Source organism: Sinocyclocheilus grahami, unplaced genomic scaffold (assembly GCF_001515645.1).
Source record: "Sinocyclocheilus grahami isolate Dianchi unplaced genomic scaffold, SAMN03320097.WGS_v1.1 scaffold348.1, whole genome shotgun sequence".
In the NCBI taxonomy this organism is placed as follows: domain Eukaryota; kingdom Metazoa; phylum Chordata; class Actinopteri; order Cypriniformes; family Cyprinidae; genus Sinocyclocheilus; species Sinocyclocheilus grahami.
The window spans coordinates 90,085-96,086 of NW_015505527.1; the positions used below are offsets into that span (position 1 = coordinate 90,085).

The 6,002-nt window shown below is 37.1% G+C and overlaps 1 protein-coding gene across 1 annotated transcript in view; it reads right to left on the bottom strand.

Annotated features, from left to right (window-relative positions):
* Positions 1 to 5,105, bottom strand: part of LOC107548458 (cdc42 effector protein 2-like) — a 15,983-nt gene extending 10,878 nt beyond the window's left edge. The window contains exon 1 of the mRNA XM_016229138.1: positions 4,828 to 5,105. The gene's annotated coding sequence lies outside the window, so the exon portion shown is untranslated. The remainder of the gene's footprint in view (positions 1 to 4,827) is intronic.
* Positions 5,106 to 6,002: the final 897 nt, after the last annotated feature.

The following is a 6,002-nucleotide window of genomic DNA, read 5'->3' on the forward strand; positions in this document are numbered from 1 at the left end:
AAATCCAAAACCTGACTTGAAATAACCTAACAAATCAATAGGGGCTAAAGCGGTTCCATTAACGACAAATTAAATTCACATTCCCTCACTAATTTGTGCACGCTTATTCTTAAGCAGACCTTAATGTCGACCATGGATCAAATCGATCCACCATGACAAACAGCGAATATATCTGTGCTGTTTAATGCATTTGAGACGTTGTGTCTTCCTCAGTGCATAACTAACATGTCACAGGTATATTTTTCCATCTGTAAATGTTAGAAAGTCATGCAAACATATCCATTTTGCTGTCAGGAGTGGGCGTGACGCGCGCATGCGCACTAAACAGACTGAGCGCAATCGAATAGGAGCGCAATAATTCTGAGTAAAATATACATTTTGCTAAAAAAAATTGTTTTTGGACATTAAATGTGTCTTTTGTAGAATTTTAAACCTATAAATAAAGTGTATTTTTATGATTGTAGTAACTGTAATTGGACTATTGTAATAGGTAAATCAAATGTAAGCTAGTAGGCTACTAATTACTAAGCTCAAATTAGTTAATTTAATTAGTTAATTTTTCTTATAGCAGTTAAAATGTAGTCATTTTCTTTATTATTTATTTTCATTTTTAATTCAGTGATTTTACCTTTTAATTTAGTTATTTTAATGCTTTAAGGAGCAATTTTAGAATTGAATAAATTTTAGAATGTAATAAAATCAGAGAGAAAGGCTGCATGGCTAGAAACTGTAATTTAAAAAAAAAAAAAGTCAAATAATATGTGAGACAGTGATAATATCATTGTGTTCTTATTGGTCAGTAGAGGAGCTTAACTTAGCCTGACAGTTAGCCTGCTTTAGTCAAGGTTAGTTTCCAGCATAAGTTGCCACAGTGACTAAGCTATGTTAATGTCATAGGCTTTAAGCCTATGTTAAATTTGCTTTATGGAACCAAATCATTTGACAATGAGTCAGATAACTGAAATAAGCCTGGCTTATTTTGTTAACTTGTTTTATGAAACCGGCCTCGAGGCATTAAAAAAGGCTGCATGGCTAGAAACTGTAATTTAAAAAAAAAAAAAGTCAAATAATATGTGAGACAGTGATAATATCATTGTGTTCTTATTGGTCAGTAGAGGAGCTTAACTTAGCCTGACAGTTAGCCTGCTTTAGTCAAGGTTAGTTTCCAGCATAAGTTGCCACAGTGACTAAGCTATGTTAATGTCATAGGCTTTAAGCCTATGTTAAATTTGCTTTATGGAACCAAATCATTTGACAATGAGTCAGATAACTGAAATAAGCCTGGCTTATTTTGTTAACTTGTTTTATGAAACCGGCCTCGAGGCATTAAAAGTGATCATATTTTCTCCATTGCATCGAATCGCATTGTGTTGAAAACCGATCGCACTGCATCGTAATAGGGGTGAATCATATCGCATCGCATTGGTAGCTGCTTCATATGTATCTTTAATGTATCGTATCGTTGGCTATGCATCGAGATGAACTGAACATTCAGTCATGAGATGCACATCCCTAATAGGTACTCAAGATTAACATGAGATTGGGTGAAACTGTGTGTGTGTTATGTCCCCTTTAAAGTTTGTCGTGACTGATTTTCTTCTTCTGGTTTAATTTGTTTAAATTACATTTGGAGTAATATGAATTTGCAGAATTTTATTTTTTTAGTTAGTTCAAGCTCAAAAATTTTATTAGAATTTAAAGTTGTAATAAAATGGAAATAGCAACAGTTTGATATGACGTACATCTGAGTGTTATGGATTATATAAAAATAAATGATTGGATTTTGAGATTTTGGACTGCACTCAAATGTGGAGGCAGATGAATGTGAGATTGCAGAGGTTTAAGTGGAGGAGTCCTGCATACGTCACCAGAGAGAAGTCTGTCTTTTTTTTTTTTTACTGCAGCTCAGTTAAGATATTTTGAGTAAATATGATAAAGTCTTAATGGAATTATACTCCTTTAGAGATCAACATTTTTATTAGTACTGAATCTGATTCAACTTTTCAAAAAGTAGACAATACCTTTACCCATGCATTCAGCTCTAACAATGCTGGCCAGTTGTCGCTTAACTGTCTGTGTTTGGGAAGAAAAGCCTTGTTTTTCCTATACCTATTTCTGTAGAGATTTAATTTGTTCTTTGAAGTCTGTACTGTAGGTTCCTAAACACAATCCTGTGACTCACACAGTCAGTGAATACTGTTCCTGCATGCCGCATCCTATAATAGCTCATAATAATTAACCTGTCTTTGTAACAAATAGAAAATCTGGTATTCCTTTTGCTCTCATTGTGCTCCAAAGTTCATCACACACTGACAATGACAGGATGTCCAATGGAAATGTACGTCACACAGATTGTCCACACGGCATAGCAGCAAAAGATGACTCAAACATATGCACTAATTAACAATGCATACTGGACAAAAACAGTTCAGTTTTCCAAACTGAGCTCAGAGATGCTGAGTTTAGGACACTCTTGGGAGCTTGAACAGACAGGATTTATGAAACACACCAGTTTGTCCACTTGAAATCACTTCCTCATCTTTCTTATCTCCTCATTTTTCTTTCGCAGCTCTCTTGTGTTCCACTGTTGTTTCACATGGGGGAATTCTTCTAACAATGCGGGTCCATGCAGACACTCCAGACCAAACTAAATGCTTCACCACAATCTTATTTTCTAACTTCCATTTGTGATATCAACAATTTTTCAACTTTTCTTCAACTAAACATGACGATAATAGTGAAATGTTATTAATCTCTCTGATAATTCTGCACTGTAAAAAATGACCGTAAATTTAAAGGTAAAAGACTGTAAAAATGCTACAGTAAAAACCTGTTAAATGGTTAACGGTAAATTCCCCTACTATATACGGTGAAAAACTGTATTGGACATTACATGTATTGGACATTAATTTTACGGTAGTATACCGTTTTTGGAAGTGAAATAGGCCGTATAATTTACAGTGAATAACCATAAATTGACATTCCCAGAATTCCCTGCGTTACATTTCAAATTTGATGATTTTTTGTTGAAATAACTATGTTTCTTCTTAGTTTTTTCTTATCAGTTTTGTATATTAGGGTTGAGTGTTACACCTAATGTTGTTAAATTAATGTTTATTGCATTATTTCAGTTTCATGTGTGTTACCATGATGGTGTTTAGCGTTTGTGTGAATGACACTGTGCACCTTCTATATATGTTATTATTTAAAAGCTGCTTGTGATGGGCTTTTGTTCATCATGTGACTTTCTCATCACCACCTGCATTTGGTGGTTATCAGTGTATTACAAAGGTACAAAACAGATGTAAGTGCTTCAGTAGGTTGGTATATGATAAAATTTTATCAGTTAATGAAATTACGGTATTTGACTGTAAATTTAAGTTAAAACCATAAAACCTAAAACATTGCTACCGTATTTTTTACGGTAAAATTCCGGTAACCACAGCTGCCGTTTTTTTACCGTAAATTTTACGGATTTTTTTTTACAGTGTGATCATCAGACCTTGGACCTTCTGCCACATTCAACAGTTTGAATCAATTTGTTTTTTTTTCTCTTCTTTATTTTTTTCCATTCCATACTACAGTAATTAAGACAATGTTTGATGGTTCTGCTCAACATATGGAGACCAGAGGGAAGCGAAACATTTTTTTCTTTGTCAGTTCCTCTCAGTCTGATATCTGAACTCTTTACATTTTCTTGCTTTGTCTATCTGCTTATCTGCCCTCATGACCCTATCTGCTCGTGTGAACTACAAGCCCTCAGTATCACACATATTTGCCTACAGAACAATCTTGGGAAATAGGGCCAGCTATTATCCATCTTTCTGTTCTCCAAATCCACTCCAGATGTGATGTGCATTTTGTAGAGCAGACCTGATTCCTGAACACATGCTTCTATAGAAACATACACATAAGAGCAGAAACACAGTGCATGCACATTATACTCAAGATACTAAGGAACCCCTTTCTGAAGCTGAAAGTGGAATCACAGTGAGTGATAGCATACCTCAGGACTGTAGAGACTTGCGAGTGGAGCTAATTTGACTAAATGAACTTCAAGACCAAAATATAAAATGAATAATAAGCCTAAATAAACATTTCAACCAAAAACTGATCTCTTGAGAAAACAACTTAAATGTTGAAATCACAATAAAATCATGACAGCGTAAATACATACAGCCTAATGAACGAATGTTTTGTGTTTCATAAAACGCGGGTCCATTAATACTATATTAAATCAGGCTTTTAACAGCCACTGGCCTGTTTGCTTTTCCAGGGCAGGTTCTGAGGCTGCGGAAAGTCATGTGTAGCTCGATGACACTAATGATCAAACTCCTGCACGCTTCTCCCAGTGCAGCTGAGTGCGTCCGGGGGTCACGCGCGCTGCAGTGTGCTGACTCTACACTCTGCACAGCTCTTCCTCTGAACACCGAGCCGCAACTCACTCGACAACAGCTTTAAAATGAAATATGGTTTATCAGCACTGAAATCGCATTTCAACACATTCATCTGCAGCTGATTTACAAGACAGACACACGCACCAGAATTTCCACTTCGTGAATGTTATCGAGAAGTTTCTGACGGCCGTGATAACAAATCTACTGAACATTCACGCCTTTCCTCGAAATATTGCGCAAATTCACCTGAATAAACGACACCTGCCACACAGCCAGCAATGTCGGTTTAATCTCACTCAAATTCTAGAACAAGCACAGTGACAAATATTGGTAACCATTTTCCGTTCCAGTAAAAAAAATTCAACCATAATTCCATATCGCCTGGTCAAATTCAAATACATAACGCACTAATAGAAGTGAATTTACTTACAATAATTCCCTTGCTTAGATCCAGTGTTCAATTTTGTGACCCAATAACGACAGTCTTTACATATTATACCAGTCCGTTCGGTGCTCAAAGACAGTTTGACAACAGTTTGAAGCATCGATGACAGTTTAGTGAGGGTTCAGCCCCTCGCGCTGCACTCAGCCGGTTTTAACGGTCGCTGGGTAACGCGCCATTGTGACTGAACACAAAGCGGGGGCCCGGGAGGGCTGGAGGTGAGGCCGCCGTCGCGCTTTTAAATCGGCCTTAGCATAGTGGTGCTGCGTTGCCAAGCGATTCTGAACACTTGCTAGACTTGATAGATGACACCCATCAGGCCTGATAGTTTAAAACATAAGAAGCACAGGAGGAGGAACAACCGTTAGCAGGGGTCTGCATTTATATACATCGCTTCATTAAAACCTCAACATGTCGTGAACACAACTCTCCAATAAAAAAGTGCGGGGGACGAATTGACTTTTTATAAAAAGTGGGGGGGACATGTCCCCCGCGTAATCTACGCCCCTGACCGTTAGTCAGTGCAATACGAACTAAACCGGGGATTTGCATACTGAGCAAGTATATAAAGGGTGGGACCTGTAGAGAGTATAGGAGCATTTTATGCAGTCCTTGTTTGCAGGTCTGTGGGCAGTTGAAAGTTTTCTGGTTGAGTTTCAAGGCCAGATTCAGAGCAAACTATTCTCTGCATGGTGCAGACGTGATTAAGAGAATGAAAAGGCGTCTCATTCTCAATCTATCATTTGTTATAAAGCCTTGTCATAAATAGGCTATTTAATCTTATTGTTGCAGAAAATAAATCAAATTCAGCTACAACACCTCTGCAAGCACACAAATCTGAAGTCAGATACTGTTGTGTGTCTAGTGGAGGAACATGAGGGAGGAGGAGAGATTTGCATTGAAGGCAAGCTGATTCTTGGTAAGATGGTAAACTTCATAGATGTGGATGGGTTAAGGTCAAAGTTCATGACCCTTTAAAGACTTAGCTGGCAGAGCAGTCTGAGAAAGAGGTCTGCTTTGTGCTTAGACATGTATGGGAACAGAAAATATTTAAAAGGCAAGGCTAAGCATAGTTATTCCCAAATAATGAACAATAATGGACTGTCAGAAGCTTTTGAAAGTAGTGGGCATATATGAATATTAATCTTATATTTATACACCTA